The sequence below is a fragment of the Triturus cristatus genome, chromosome 12 (genome assembly GCF_964204655.1).
Source record: "Triturus cristatus chromosome 12, aTriCri1.1, whole genome shotgun sequence".
NCBI lineage: Eukaryota > Metazoa > Chordata > Amphibia > Caudata > Salamandridae > Triturus > Triturus cristatus.
In genome coordinates this window covers 719,671,253-719,686,182 of record NC_140595.1, presented here as the reverse complement: position 1 = coordinate 719,686,182, position 14,930 = coordinate 719,671,253, and the positions used below count along the sequence as shown (strand labels likewise).

Below are 14,930 nucleotides of genomic sequence, written 5' to 3'. Positions count from 1 at the left end.
TGGGCACTGAGGACTCTGTGCACACTGTACCTATTTGGGAACAGTATATACAGAGCCACTTTCTCACAGTAGTGATAAAGTGATTAGAGTCCTAAGGCCAACATAAAGATAGAGCAAAACGTGAGGTGAAAAGCAAAAAGGCTGCTGGTAGGCCACCTTAAGGATGCCATGTCTAACAAAAATGAACTGAGGATTACGTGAGTAAAACATCAGGTTTCTCTACGGCATTTGGTGAGACAAGTGGGCCTTCTTTTATCTTCCATTCAAGCAATCTTTGACAGACCCATTTATTATAGAGCTCTTCAAGGATTAAAGATAAGGTACTTACAAAGGAGTCACAAATACTCAGAGATGGTAGACTTCTGTAATATGGGTCGTAGACTAAAAGCAGCGCAAAAACAGAGTGCAACAGGGTCCAAAAAATTGAGTGCCACATGAGAGTTTGCATGCAAGCGTATCCTTTTACAGATCCAGAGATATACTCATGCAATTTTTGTTTTTAGGACAGAACGTGCATGATGAAAAAAACATTGTTTTTAAAAAGTGCATTGCAGAATATCAGTACTTTGATGTGGGACAACTTGAATACTTTCAAACAAAATATTTGCATGCAGCTTACAGTAAGTTGTTGTGGCCGAGTGGTTAAGGTGATGGACTTGAAATCCATTGGGGTCTCCCCGCGCAGGTTCGAATCCTGCCAACAACGAGAATCTTGTTATTATCGGCTACAATTTCAGAAGTTAACCTTTAGTATTTCTTCAATTTCAGTTTTATAAATAGGTGGCTTATTTTTGTGTCACTATTGCCTCTCAACATATTTATTATCGCTACCTCTTTCATGTCTTTGCTACACCTCTCTTCCTACTTTAGCACTGGTGTAAACGCTTCAAATTATTATACCATTGCTCTCTCAATCATACCTGGCCATGCACTTGAAACTTACTTTACCAATAAAATATGCAAAGAGAGAAATAGAACAAAAGTGCTGGCTGGATTTTGCAAACACACTTCATAAAACTGCATTTTCTTTTTTATTCTCCCCGTGTTACATGCTGAACCTCTCCCTATGTAATTTCTCTTAATCTGCTGTCCCAGGAAGAGAATTTCCTCTACAGGCTCTTTCTGTGTTTTTTTCCTTAGTCTTTCTTTCCCGTTTCTTAGCTGTGTAACTGTTCCTTTACGCTCTCTATTTACGCGCCATTAATCTCATTTGAGCTCCTTGCTCCCGCTCCTGTTTTCTCCAACTCTCATACTGCCAGTTCTCTCTTTCTCTGTGGTTGGTGGCTAACATCCAGAGCTTTCGAAGCCACGTGGTTTCTGCCTCTTGTTGTCAGACTTGAATTGGAAAAGGAACCATATTAACAAGCCTTTACCACTCACACACGGCGGAAGATTATACTTTAATTCAGTGAGCTAAGAAAAGCGTGTTGTGGGTCCCCTACGAGCCATGGTGCTTGCTTCATCATGATTTGGAACCAGTCATTAGCCACAGCTCTGCTAATGAGCCACTGAGGTCAGTTTCAATAATTACTCAAAAACATGACCTTGCAGCCCGCCCTCAACTGTGTATTTATATTACTTTACTGCTGTTCGTGTGATTAGCTGGGAGGAGCTCACGGCGGCATCCTCCCTATAAAAGTGTAGATGGATCACTCCTTAACTCTTTCTTGCTTCACATACAAATGGCTTGAAAGGTGCAGGGAAGATGCAGGTCTAATAGACAGAATTGAAGGTCTGTGCCAAGTGGGTTTCTCTGCATTGGTGTCCCATCACAGGCCCGCAAGTGTAATGTGTTATCTTTGACTCCTGGCAGTTCACAAGCAGGCGGCCAGGAAACGGTTTCAGCCTATCAACCACTGAGGAGACGCAGCCTCTGTATGAGGAATGAGGAAGGAATGAATACATCCAGCCTATCACAGGAGCAGCCCTGAGTGTTCCAAATTATAAATTTTCCATGTTAGTGTATGGCATTGACCCCATGTAGCTCGCCGTGATCGTATAGTGGTTAGTACTCTGCGTTGTGGCCGCAGCAACCTTGGTTCGAATCCAAGTTACGGCATTGTGGTTGGCAATGTTACGGCAGTTGGGTTCTGCTTTTACAGAATTACCAAATGTTCCAGAGGTTTAAATATTTAAACCATCTAACAACAAATTATTTAATTTAACATGATTATAAGCTGTAGCTATAATGTATTTACTTACATAAATTATCGTTCTTGAACCTATTGTTGGTGGAGGGGGAGCGGAGCTCACCCCCCAGGTACAGTTGAGTAACCTGTGTTGTGGCTCTCTACAGGGAAGGCACAAATGTTGCTGTCACCCAGCCCAATCCAGACGTGTATTGGGGCCTGGTTTCAGATAAATAGAGCAGTAAGTGCAGAGAAATGTTCACTCTCTAAAAGTGGCATTTCTAAAATAGTAAAGTTAAATTCAACCTCACCAGTAAGTAGGATTTTCAATAAATAAATAAAGCTACTCCTCTCCGATATGGAATTACCAAATAAAAAGTATAGGGGAATACCCAATGCTAACCTATGAGAGAGGTAGACCTCACAGTAGTGAAAAATGAAATAGACTGTTTGGTACTTACAGGACATGCGAACCACCAAAGTACATATCTTATCTTTTACTTGCATAGCATCATGCACCTAGGACTACCTAGGGCCTAACTTAGGGGTAAATTATATGTAATAAAAGGGGAGTTTAGGGCTTGGCAAGTAGACTGGGACTCCCCTGGGAGACCCTTGAGTCTATGCCCAGAACCATAACTCTGCCAGTCGAGTACTTACCTAAAAGCCGATAACTCACTTCTCTTCCATAGGCTAACATTGACTGGTTCCACTTGGAAATTCTTCTAAGTGTGGAGTTTTGGAACTTTAAAATATTCATCTAAAATCAGCCGAACAACGAATTCCGATTTACTCACCTGTTATCAGGAGAGACCTCAGTGCTGCATCTTGTAGCTCAGTACTGACCCTGAAAAGTAATTTTAACCGTACTTACCAGTAACTCGAATTTTCTTCCATAGGATATCATTGCTTGCTTTTTGCTGACAAAGTTTCTAAGTGTCGATTTTTGAAACTTACAAATATTCTTTAAAAATCGTACCAATTGTGAAAACGTAATTGCTTACCTGTTTTAGATAGATGTCCCAGTACTGAGCCTAGGAGCCCAGCACTGAATTACCAAAGTAACGAGAATGTACTTTACCCGTAACTTGAATTTTCTTCCATAGGAAACCATTGACTGTTTTTCTGTAAAATTTCTTCTAAGTGTCGATTTTGCAAACTTATAAATATTCCTTAAAAATTGCTTGTATAACTTAAACGCAGTTTCTCAACTGCTTACAGGTGGTACAGTAGTGCTGGATCTAGGATCCAACACTGACATAGAAAAAGTAACCATAACCCCACCTACCTGCTAACTGAATTTCCTTCCATAGGATAACATTGGTAATTTGATCAGAAAAAATTTCTAAGTGTCAACTTTTAAAATAGCAAAATATTGCTTGAAAATCACAACAGTTACTAAAACGAATTTACTCACTTGTTTCCAAGAACTGTCCCAGGACTGAATCTAGGATCCAGTCCTGGATTTAGAAAAGTAATCCTGAAAGTAATTAATTGCATATAACTTAAAATTCCCATTGAGCTCAATGTATTATTGTATTTGAAATTGTGTTTCCTATTGCAATAAACTGTAACTATTACCTGCAAAAGTCAATTGCCTATTGCAAAGTTTTTAACTAAAGCATCTTATTCTGAGAAAGTATATTTTGATACCTATTGTTGGTTCTAAAATAAAACAACGATATATTTTTTATACAAACCATTGGCCTAGAGTTCAGTTCTTGAGTGTGTGAGACCATTTGCTGACTGAGTGTGTACAACAAATGCTTTACACTGTCCTCGGATACTGCCTTACTGCTCGAGCAAGCTACCACTTTAGAGAGTAAGGTTATATCAAACTTTAGCCTCTGTCAAACCTCTGGGCACTGAGGACTCTGTGCACACTGTACCTTTTTGGGAACAGTATATACAGAGCCACTTTCTCACAGTAGTGATAAAGTGATTAGAGTCCTAAGGTCAACATAAAGATAGAGCAAAACGTGAGGTGAAAAGCAAAAAGGTTGCTGGTAGGCCACCTTAAGGATGCCATGTCTAACAAAAATTAACTAAGGATTACTTGAGTAAAACATCAGGTTTCTCTACGGCATTTGGTGAGACAAGTGGGCCTTCTTTTATCTTCCATTCAAGCAATCTTTGACGGACCCATTTATTATAGAGCTCTTCAAGGATTAAAGATAAGGTACTTACAAAGGAGTCACAAATACTCAGAGATGGTAGACTTCTGTAATATGGGTCGTAGACTAAAAGCAGCGTAAAAACAGAGTGCAACAGGGTCCAAAAAATTGAGTGCCACATGAGAGTTTGCATGCAAGCGTATCCTTTTACAGATCCAGAGATATACTCATGCAATTTTTGTTTTTAGGACAGAACGTGCATGATGAAAAAAACATTGTTTTTAAAAAGCGCATTGCAGAATATCAGTACTTTGATGTGGGACAACTTGAATACTTTCAAACAAAATATTTGCATGCAGCTTACAGTAAGTTGTTGTGGCCGAGTGGTTAAGGCGATGGATTTGAAATCCATTGGGGTCTCCCCGCGCAGGTTCGAATCCTGCCAACAATGAGAATCTTGTTATTATCGGCTACAATTTCAGAAGTTAACCTTTAGTATTTCTTCAATTTCAGTTTTATAAATAGGTGGCTTATTTTTGTGTCACTATTGCCTCTCCACATATTTATTATCGCTACCTCTTTCATGTCTTTGCTACACCTCTCTTCCTACTTTAGCACTGGTGTAAACGCTTGAAATTATTATACCATTGCTCTCTCAATCATACCTGCGCATGCACTTGAAACTTACTTTACCAATAAAAGATGCAAAGAGAGAAATAGAACAAAAGTGCTGGCTGGATTTGGCAAACACACTTCATAAAACTGCATTTTCTTTTTTATTCTCCCCGTGTTACATGCTGAACCTCTCCCTATGTAATTTCTCTTAATCTGCTGTCCCAGGAAGAGAATTTCCTCTACAGTCTCTTTCTGTGTTTTTTTCCTTAGTCTTTCTTTCCCTTTTCTTAGCTGTGTAACTGTTCCTTTACACTCTCTATTTACGCGCCATTAATCTCATTTGAGCTCCTTGCTCCCGCTCCTGTTTTCTCCAACTCTCATACTGCCAGTTCTCTCTTTCTCTGTGGTTGGTGGCTAACATCCAGAGCTTTCGAAGCCACGTGGTTTCTGCCTCTTGTTGTCAGACTTGAATTGGAAAAGGAACCATATTAACAAGCCTTTACCACTCACACACGGCGGAAGTTTATACTTTAATTCAGTGAGCTAAGAAAAGCGTGTTGTGGGTCCCCTACGAGCCATGGTGCTTGCTTCATCATGATTTGGAACCAGTCATTAGCCGCAGCTCTGCTAATGAGCCACTGAGGTCAGTTTCAATAATTACTCAAAAACATGACCTTGCAGCCCGCCCTCAACTGTGTATTTATATTACTTTACTGCTGTTCGTGTGATTAGCTGGGAGGAGCTCACGGCGGCATCCTCCCTATAAAAGTGTAGATGGATCACTCCTTAACTCTTTCTTGCTTCACATACAAATGGCTTGAAAGGTGCAGGGAAGATGCAGGTCTAATAGACAGAATAGAAGGTCTGTGCCAAGTGGGTTTCTCTGCATTGGTGTCCCATCACAGGCCCGCAAGTGTAATGTGTTATCTTTGACTCCTGGCAGTTCACAAGCAGGCGGCCAGGAAACGGTTTCAGCCTATCAACCACTGAGGAGACGCAGCCTCTGTATGAGGAATGAGGAAGGAATAAATACATCCAGCCTATCACAGGAGCAGGCCTGAGTGTTCCAAATTATAAATTCTCCATGTTAGTGTATGGCATTGACCCCATGTAGCTTGCCGTGATCTTATAGTGGTTAGTACTCTGCGTTGTGGCCGCAGCAACCTTGGTTCGAATCCAAGTTACGGCATTGTGGTTGGCAATGTTACGGCAGTTGGGTTCTGCTTTTACAGAATTACCAAATGTACCAGAGGTTTAAATATTTAAACCATCTAACAACAAATTATTTAATTTAACATGATTATAAGCTGTAGCTATAATGTATTTACTTACATAAATTATCGTTCTTGAACCTATTGTTGGTGGAGGGGGAGCGGAGCTCACCCCCCAGGTGCAGTTGAGTAACCTGTGTTGTGGCTCTCTACAGGGAAGGCACAAATGTTGCTGTCACCCAGCCCAATCCAGACGTGTATTGGGGCCTGGTTTCAGATAAATAGAGCAGTAAGTGCAGAGAAATGTTCACTCTCTAAAAGTGGCATTTCTAAAATAGTAAAGTTAAATTCAACCTCACCAGTAAGTAGGATTTTCAATAAATAAATAAAGCTACTCCTCTCCGATATGGAATTACCAAATAAAAAGTATAGGGGAATACCCAATGCTAACCTATGAGAGAGGTAGACCTCACAGTAGTGAAAAATGAAATAGACTGTTTGGTACTTACAGGACATGCGAACCACCAAAGTACATATCTTATCTTTTACTTGCATAGCATCATGCACCTAGGACTACCTAGGGCCTACCTTAGGGGTAAATTATATGTAATAAAAGGGGAGTTTAGGGCTTGGCAAGTAGACTGGGACTCCCCTGGGAGACCCTTGAGTCTATGCCCAGAACCATAACTCTGCCAGTCGAGTACTTACCTAAAAGCCGATAACTCACTTCTCTTCCATAGGCTAACATTGACTGGTTCCACTTGGAAATTCTTCTAAGTGTGGAGTTTTGGAACTTTAAAATATTCATCTAAAATCAGCCGAACAACGAATTCCGATTTACTCACCTGTTATCAGGAGAGACCTCAGTGCTGCATCTTGTAGCTCCGTACTGACCCTGAAAAGTAATTTTAACCGTACTTACCAGTAACTCGAATTTTCTTCCATAGGATATCATTGCTTGCTTTTTGCTGACAAAGTTTCTAAGTGTCGATTTTTGAAACTTACAAATATTCTTTAAAAATCGTACCAATTGTGAAAACGTAATTGCTTACCTGTTTTAGATAGATGTCCCAGTACTGAGCCTAGGAGCCCAGCACTGAATTACCAAAGTAACGAGAATGTACTTTACCCGTAACTTGAATTTTCTTCCATAGGAAACCATTGACTGTTTTTCTGTAAAATTTCTTCTAAGTGTCGATTTTGTAAACTTATAAATATTCCTTAAAAATTGCTTGTATAACTTAAACGCAGTTTCTCAACTGCTTACAGGTGGTACAGTAGTGCTGGATCTAGGATCCAACACTGACATAGAAAAAGTAACCATAACCCCACCTACCTGCTAACTGAATTTCCTTCCATAGGATAACATTGGTAATTTGATCAGAAAAAATTTCTAAGTGTCAACTTTTAAAATAGCAAAATATTGCTTGAAAATCACAACAGTTACTAAAACGAATTTACTCACTTGTTTCCAAGAACTGTCCCAGGACTGAATCTAGGATCCAGTCCTGGATTTAGAAAAGTAATCCTGAAAGTAATTAATTGCATATAACTTAAAATTCCCATTGAGCTCAATGTATTATTGTATTTGAAATTGTGTTTCCTATTGCAATAAACTGTAACTATTACCTGCAAAAGTCAATTGCCTATTGCAAAGTTTTTAACTAAAGCATCTTATTCTGAGAAAGTATATTTTGATACCTATTGTTGGTTCTAAAATAAAACAACGATATATTTTTTATACAAACCATTGGCCTAGAGTTCAGTTCTTGAGTGTGTGAGACCATTTGCTGACTGAGTGTGTACAACAAATGCTTTACACTGTCCTCGGATACTGCCTTACTGCTCGAGCAAGCTACCACTTTAGAGAGTAAGGTTATATCAAACTTTAGCCTCTGTCAAACCTCTGGGCACTGAGGACTCTGTGCACACTGTACCTTTTTGGGAACAGTATATACAGAGCCACTTTCTCACAGTAGTGATAAAGTGATTAGAGTCCTAAGGTCAACATAAAGATAGAGCAAAACGTGAGGTGAAAAGCAAAAAGGTTGCTGGTAGGCCACCTTAAGGATGCCATGTCTAACAAAAATTAACTAAGGATTACGTGAGTAAAACATCAGGTTTCTCTACGGCATTTGGTGAGACAAGTGGGCCTTCTTTTATCTTCCATTCAAGCAATCTTTGACGGACCCATTTATTATAGAGCTCTTCAAGGATTAAAGATAAGGGGGCAGATTTATGAGCCCCTTGCGCCACTTTTGCGTCACTTTTCCCATGTTAAAAGTGACGCAAAAGTGGCGCAAGGGGCTCATAAATCTGCCCCAAGGTACTTACAAAGGAGTCACAAATACTCAGAGATGGTAGACTTCTGTAATATGGGTCGTAGACTAAAAGCAGCGCAAAAACAGAGTGCAACAGGGTCCAAAAAATTGAGTGCCACATGAGAGTTTGCATGCAAGCGTATCCTTTTACAGATCCAGAGATATACTCATGCAATTTTAGTTTTTAGGACAGAACGTGCATGATGAAAAAAACCTTGTTTTTAAAAAGCGCATTGCAGAATATCAGTACTTTGATGTGGGACAACTTGAATACTTTCAAACAAAATATTTGCATGTAGCTTACAGTAAGTTGTTGTGGCCGAGTGGTTAAGGCGATGGACTTGAAATCCATTGGGGTCTCCCTGCGCAGGTTCGAATCCTGCCAACAACGAGAATCTTGTTATTATCGGCTACAATTTCAGAAGTTAACCTTTAGTATTTCTTCAATTTCAGTTTTATAAATAGGTGGCTTATTTTTGTGTCACTATTGCCTCTCCACATATTTATTATCGCTACCTCTTTCATGTCTTTGCTACACCTCTCTTCCTACTTTAGCACTGGTGGAAACGCTTGAAATTATTACACCATTGCTCTCTCAATCATACCTGCGCATGCACTTGAAACTTACTTTACCAATAAAAGATGCAAAGAGAGAAATAGAACAAAAGTGCTGGCTGGATTTGGCAAACACACTTCATAAAACTGCATTTTCTTTTTTATTCTCCCCCATGTTACATGCTTAACCTCTCCCTATGTAATTTCTCTTAATCTGCTGTCGCAGGAAGAGAATTTCATCTACAGGCTCTTTCTGTGTTTTTTTCCTTAGTCTTTCTTTCCCTTTTCTTAGCTGTGTAACTGTTCCTTTACGCTCTCTATTTACGCGCCATTAATCTCATTTGAGCTCCTTGCTCCCGCTCCTGTTTTCTCCAACTCTCATACTGCCAGTTCTCTCTTTCTCTGTGGTTGGTTGCTAAAATCCAGAGCTTTCGAAGCCACGTGGTTTCTGCCTCTTGTTGTCAGACTTGAATTGGAAAAGGAACCATATTAACAAGCCTTTACCACTCACACACGGCGGAAGTTTATACTTTAATTCAGTGAGCTAAGAAAAGCGTGTTGTGGGTCCCCTACGAGCCATGGTGCTTGCTTCATCATGATTTGGAACCAGTCATTAGCCGCAGCTCTGCTAATGAGCCACTGAGGTCAGTTTCAATAATTACTCAAAAACATGACCTTGCAGCCTGCCCTCAACTGTGTATTTATATTACTTTACAGCTGTTTGTGTGATTAGCTGGGAGGAGCTCACGGCTGCATCCTCCCTATAAAAGTGTAGATGGATCACTCCTTAACTCTTTCTTGCTTCACATACAAATGGCTTGAAAGGTGCAGGGAAGATGCAGGTCTAATAGACAGAATAGAAGGTCTGTGCCAAGTGGGTTTCTCTGCATTGGTGTCCCATCACAGGCCCGCAAGTGTAATGTGTTATCTTTGACTCCTGGCAGATCACAAGCAGGCGGCCAGGAAACGGTTTCAGCCTATCAACCACTGAGGAGACGCAGCCTCTGTATGAGGAATGAGGAAGCAATGAATACATCCTGCCTATCACAGGAGCAGCCCTGAATGTTCCAAATTATAAATTCTCCATGTTAGTGTATGTCATTGAGCCCATGTAGCTCGCTGTGATCGTATAGTGGTTAGTACTCTGCGTTGTGGCCGCAGCAACCTTGGTTCGAATCCAAGTCACGGCATTGTGGTTGGCAATGTTACGGCAGTTGGGTTCTGCTTTTACAGAATTACCAAATGTACCAGAGGTTTAAATATTTAAACCATCTAACAACAAATTATTTAATTTAACATGATTATAAGCTGTAGCTATAATGTATTTACTTACATAAATTATCGTTCTTGAACCTATTGGGGGTGGAGGGGGAGCGGAGCTCACCCCCCAGGTGCAGTTGAGTAACCTGTGTTGTGGCTCTCTACAGGGAAGGCACAAATGTTGCTGTCACCCAGCCCAATCCAGACGTGTATTGGGGCCAGGTTTCAGGTAAATAGAGCAGTAAGTGCAGAGAAATGTTCACTCTCTAAAAGTGGCCTTTCTAAAATAGTAAAGTTAAATCCAACCTCACCAGTAAGTAGGATTTTCAATAAATAAATAAAGCTACTCCTCTCCGATATGGAATTACCAAATAAAAAGTATAGGGGAATACCCAATGCTAACCTATGAGAGAGGTAGACCTCACAGTAGTGAAAAATGAAATAGACTGTTTGGTACTTACAGGACATGCGAACCACCAAAGTACATATCTTATCTTTTACTTGCATAGCATCATGCACCCAGGACTACCTAGGGCCTACCTTAGGGGTAAATTACATGTAATAAAAGGGGAGTTTAGGGCTTGGCAAGTAGACTGGGACTCCCCTGGGAGACCCCTGAGTCTATGCCCAGAACCATAACTCTGCCAGTCGAGTACTTACCTAAAAGCCGATAACTCACTTCTCTTCCATAGGCTAACATTGACTGGTTTCACTTGGAAATTCTTCTAAGTGTGGAGTTTTGGAACTTTAAAATATTCATCTAAAATCAGCCGAACAACGAATTCTGATTTACTCCCCTATTATCAGGAGAGACCTCAGTGCTGCATCTTGTAGCTCAGTACTGACCCTGAAAAGTAATTTTAACCGTACTTACCAGTAACTCGAATTTTCTTCCATAGGATATCATTGCTTGCTTTTTGCTGAAAAAGTTTCTAAGTGTCGATTTTTGAAACTTACAAATATTCTTTAAAAATCGTACCAATTGTGAAAACGTAATTGCTTACCTGTTTTAGATAGATGTCCCATTACTGAGCCTAGGAGCCCAGCACTGAATTACCAAAGTAACGAGAACGTACTTTACCCGTAACTTGAATTTTATTCCATAGGAAACCATTGACTGTTTTTCTGTAAAATTTCTTCTAAGTGTCGATTTTGCAAACTTATAAATATTCCTTAAAAATCGCTTGTATAACTTAAACGCAGTTTCTCAACTGCTTACAGGTGGTACAGTAGTGCTGGATCTAGGATCCAACACTGACATAGAAAAAGTAACCATAACCCCACCTACCTGCTAAGTGAATTTCCTTCCATAGGATAACATTGGTCATTTGATCAGAAAAAATTTCTAAGTGTCAACTTTTAAAATAGCAAAATATTGCTTGAAAATCACAACAGTTACTAAAACGAATTTACTCACTAGTTTCCAAGAACTGTCCCAGGACTGAATCTAGGATCCAGTCCTGGATTTAGAAAAGTAATCCTGAAAGTAATGAATTGCATATAACTTAAAATTCCCATTGAGCTCAATGTATTATTGTATTTGAAATTGTGTTTCCTATTGCAATAAACTGTAACTATTACCTGCAAAAGTCAATTGCCTATTGCAAAGTATTTAACTAAAGCATCTTATTCTGAGAAAGTATATTTTGATACCTATTGTTGGTTCTAAAATAAAACAACAATATATTTTTTATACAAACCATTGGCCTAGAGTTCAGTTCTTGAGTGTGTGAGACCATTTGCTGACTGAGTGTGTACAACAAATGCTTTACACTGTCCTCGGATACTGCCTTACTGCTCGAGCAAGCTACCACTTTAGAGAGTAAGGTTATATCAAACTTTAGCCTCTGTTAAACCTCTGGGCAATGAGGACTCTGTGCACACTGTACCTATTTGGGAACAGTATATACAGAGCCACTTTCTCACAGTAGTGATAAAGTGATTAGAGTCCTAAGGCCAACATAAAGATAGAGCAAAACGTGAGGTGAAAAGCAAAAAGGTTGCTGGTAGGCCACCTTAAGGATGCCATGTCTAACAAAAATGAACTGAGGATTACGTGAGTAAAACATCAGGTTTCTCTACGGCATTTGGTGAGACAAGTGGGCCTTCTTTTATCTTCCATTCAAGCAATCTTTGACGGACCCATTTATTATAGAGCTCTTCAAGGATTAAAGATAAGGGGGCAGATTTATGAGCCCCTTGCGCCACTTTTGCGTCACTTTTCCCATGTTAAAAGTGACGCAAAAGTGGCGCAAGGGGCTCATAAATCTGCCCCAAGGTACTTACAAAGAAGTCACAAATACTCAGAGATGGTAGACTTCTGTAATATGGGTCGTAGACTAAAAGCAGCGCAAAAACAGAGTGCAACAGGGTCCAAAAAATTGAGTGCCACATGAGAGTTTGCATGCAAGCGTATCCTTTTACAGATCCAGAGATATACTCATGCAATTTTTGTTTTTAGGACAGAACGTGCATGATGAAAAAAACCTTGTTTTTAAAAAGCGCATTGCAGAATATCAGTACTTTGATGTGGGACAACTTGAATACTTTCAAACAAAATATTTGCACGTAGCTTAGAGTAAGTTGTTGTGGCCGAGTGGTTAAGGCGATGGACTTGAAATCCATTGGGGTCTCCCCGCACAGGTTCGAATCCTGCCAACAACGAGAATCTTGTTATTATCGGCTACAATTTCAGAAGTTAACCTTTAGTATTTCTTCAATTTCAGTTTTATAAATAGGTGGCTTATTTTTGTGTCACTATTGCCTCTCCACATATTTATTATCGCTACCTCTTTCATGTCTTTGCTACACCTCTCTTCCTACTTTAGCACTGGTGGAAACGCTTGAAATTATTACACCATTGCTCTCTCAATCATACCTGCGCATGCACTTGAAACTTACTTTACCAATAAAAGATGCAAAGAGAGAAATAGAACAAAAGTGCTGGCTGGATTTGGCAAACACACTTCATAAAACTGCATTTTCTTTTTTATTCTCCCCCATGTTACATGCTTAACCTCTCCCTATGTAATTTCTCTTAATCTGCTGTCCCAGGAAGAGAATTTCCTCTACAGGCTCTTTCTGTGTTTTTTTCCTTAGTCTTTCTTTCCCTTTTCTTAGCTGTGTAACTGTTCCTTTACGCTCTCTATTTACGCACCATTAATCTCATTTGAGCTCCTTGCTCCCGCTCCTGTTTTCTCCAACTCTCATACTGCCAGTTCTCTCTTTCTCTGTGGTTGGTTGCTAAAATCCAGAGCTTTCGAAGCCACGTGGTTTCTGCCTCTTGTTGTCAGACTTGAATTGGAAAAGGAACCATATTAACAAGCCTTTACCACTCACACACGGCGGAAGTTTATACTTTAATTCAGTGAGCTAAGAAAAGCGTGTTGTGGGTCCCCTACGAGCCATGGTGCTTGCTTCATCATGATTTGGAACCAGTCATTAGCCGCAGCTCTGCTAATGAGCCACTGAGGTCAGTTTCAATAATTACTCAAAAACATGACCTTGCAACCCGCCCTCAACTGTGTATTTATATTACTTTACTGCTGTTCGTGTGATTAGCTGGGAGGAGCTCACGGCGGCATATTCCCTATAAAAGTGTAGATGGATCACTCCTTAACTCTTTCTTGCTTCACATACAAATGGCTTGAAAGGTGCAGGGAAGATGCAGGTCTAATAGACAGAATAGAAGGTCTGTGCCAAGTGGGTTTCTCTGCATTGGTGTCCCATCACAGGCCCACAAGTGTAATGTGTTATCTTTGACTCCTGGCAGTTCACAAGCAGGCGGCCAGGAAACGGTTTCAGCCTATCAACCACTGAGGAGACGCAGCCTCTGTATGAGGAATGAGGAAGCAATGAATACATCCAGCCTATCACAGGAGCAGCCCTGAGTGTTCCAAATTATAAATTCTCCATGTTAGTGTATGGCATTGACCCCATGTAGCTTGCCGTGATCTTATAGTGGTTAGTACTCTGCGTTGTGGCCGCAGCAACCTTGGTTCGAATCCAAGTTACGGCATTGTGGTTGGCAATGTTACGGCAGTTGGGTTCTGCTTTTACAGAATTACCAAATGTACCAGAGGTTTAAATATTTAAACCATCTAACAACAAATTATTTAATTTAACATGATTATAAGCTGTAGCTATAATGTATTTACTTACATAAATTATCGTTCTTGAACCTATTGTTGGTGGAGGGGGAGCGGAGCTCACCCCCCAGGTGCAGTTGAGTAACCTGTGTTGTGGCTCTCTACAGGGAAGGCACAAATGTTGCTGTCACCCAGCCCAATCCAGACGTGTATTGGGGCCTGGTTTCAGATAAATAGAGCAGTAAGTGCAGAGAAATGTTCACTCTCTAAAAGTGGCATTTCTAAAATAGTAAAGTTAAATTCAACCTCACCAGTAAGTAGGATTTTCAATAAATAAATAAAGCTACTCCTCTCCGATATGGAATTACCAAATAAAAAGTATAGGGGAATACCCAATGCTAACCTATGAGAGAGGTAGACCTCACAGTAGTGAAAAATGAAATAGACTGTTTGGTACTTACAGGACATGCGAACCACCAAAGTACATATCTTATCTTTTACTTGCATAGCATCATGCACCTAGGACTACCTAGGGCCTACCTTAGGGGTAAATTATATGTAATAAAAGGGGAGTTTAGGGCTTGGCAAGTAGACTGGGACTCCCCTGGGAGACCCTTGAGTCTATGCCCAGAACCAT

General features: G+C 40.2%; 6 non-coding genes across 6 annotated transcripts; all 6 read left to right on the top strand.

Annotated features, from left to right (window-relative positions):
- Positions 1-624: 624 nt before the first annotated feature.
- TRNAS-UGA (transfer RNA serine (anticodon UGA)) lies at positions 625-706 on the top strand. Its single transcript has one exon. It is a non-coding gene; the product is annotated as a tRNA-Ser (tRNA).
- Positions 707-1,987: 1,281 nt separating this feature from the next.
- Positions 1,988-2,059, top strand: TRNAH-GUG (transfer RNA histidin (anticodon GUG)). Its single transcript has one exon. It is a non-coding gene; the product is annotated as a tRNA-His (tRNA).
- Positions 2,060-4,612: 2,553 nt separating this feature from the next.
- TRNAS-UGA (transfer RNA serine (anticodon UGA)) lies at positions 4,613-4,694 on the top strand. Its single transcript has one exon. It is a non-coding gene; the product is annotated as a tRNA-Ser (tRNA).
- Positions 4,695-8,699: 4,005 nt separating this feature from the next.
- On the top strand, positions 8,700-8,781 carry TRNAS-UGA (transfer RNA serine (anticodon UGA)). Its single transcript has one exon. It is a non-coding gene; the product is annotated as a tRNA-Ser (tRNA).
- Positions 8,782-10,063: 1,282 nt separating this feature from the next.
- TRNAH-GUG (transfer RNA histidin (anticodon GUG)) lies at positions 10,064-10,135 on the top strand. The gene has a single exon. It is a non-coding gene; the product is annotated as a tRNA-His (tRNA).
- Positions 10,136-12,787: 2,652 nt separating this feature from the next.
- TRNAS-UGA (transfer RNA serine (anticodon UGA)) lies at positions 12,788-12,869 on the top strand. Its single transcript has one exon. It is a non-coding gene; the product is annotated as a tRNA-Ser (tRNA).
- The last annotated feature ends 2,061 nt before the right edge of the window (positions 12,870-14,930 follow it).